A 1,287-nucleotide genomic window follows, 5' to 3' on the forward strand; every position below is an offset into this window, starting at 1 on the left:
TGAGCGCACCGGCCATCCTCATATAGGATCTGAACCTGAGGCCTCAGCACTACCAGCGCCGCACTCTCCCGAGTAAGCCATGGGGCCGGCCCTGTGTTTTGTTTTAGAAACTGCTTTAGCACAGAACAGCTGTACAGCATGTTGAAGAAAATGCCACCTTGGCGATCTGCTGTACAGGAGGCCTTCCCCTCGTTCTTGACCCTGAACATTCTTAGAAGCTTGCTTAGAACTTAAGGCAGGAATCAATGCACTACATGGAAATGATTTTGGCAAACATTAACTTGAACCCCCCAGTAAGTACTCCTCCAGGTGCCCTACGCCTGTTACTTCCAGCTTCCTCAGGAGGCTTTATCTGCACAAAGAATGTTGTTGCCTTATTTATAAAATATTTTTTCCAATCAAGAACTTTATTCTGGATTAAAAGGCTATTTATGGGCCTGTTTTTATGGGACAGGAAGCTAAAATACCAGACTATCCAGTTCATTATCAGCCACTTGGCAATGCTGAGTGACTTGCCCAAGGTCCGCGGAGAAGGAGAGACTCAGGCAGGGTCTTGAGTACTGGTCCCTTGGCCCCGGAAACTGGGGAAAGGAGGGCCCTGGACACTAGTTTGCAGCAACTTAGGCCCCTGCAAGGATGGGGAAGGTAGGGGTGCCCCCAGCCCCACACCTCATGACCCACTTAGGTTTACAACATTCACATGGCACTCCCTCCCTCCAGCATGGCAGCCGAAATGACCACCCCACCCACCTGCTCAGCAGGAGGTGCCCTGGCAGACTTACCTCCCAAGCCCCCTCTGTCTCTGCACACTACGGTGGAGCTTAGAGGCCTCAGGTGTTGCCTGGAAGAAGTTAGGAGCTCTCTCACCCCTCTTCTCACCCCACCCACCAACTGGCCATAGACTTGGGAGCTCATGCTTGCTTCTTGGCCAGCACTGAACTCTCAGTCATTTGCTGCTACTGCTTCTGTGCATGTTTGTTGGGGGCAGGGAGTGATCCTGTAAGCAGCTGGGCAGTGGGCAACAGGTCCCAGCTGGCTGTGGCTAATATCTGGAGGCCATGTCTGGCTCTGCTGGTTCGTGGATAGGTACCAAGGACAGTGGAGCCCATGTGGCAGGTGCCAGCTGGGGCTCTGGGGAGGACTGGGTCAGTTCAGTACCTCCTTCGGCCTCAGATCACATTCTGTCCTTTCCTGGTAGGCTCAGCCTGGCCAGACTAGCCATCCAGGGTTTGGAGCCTCCCCTCCAGGCTTCTTTCTCAATCTGGCTTCCGGGCAGCTATACCCAGA

This window comes from Galeopterus variegatus, unplaced genomic scaffold, assembly GCF_000696425.1.
Source record: "Galeopterus variegatus unplaced genomic scaffold, G_variegatus-3.0.2 Scaffold2098, whole genome shotgun sequence".
In the NCBI taxonomy this organism is placed as follows: domain Eukaryota; kingdom Metazoa; phylum Chordata; class Mammalia; order Dermoptera; family Cynocephalidae; genus Galeopterus; species Galeopterus variegatus.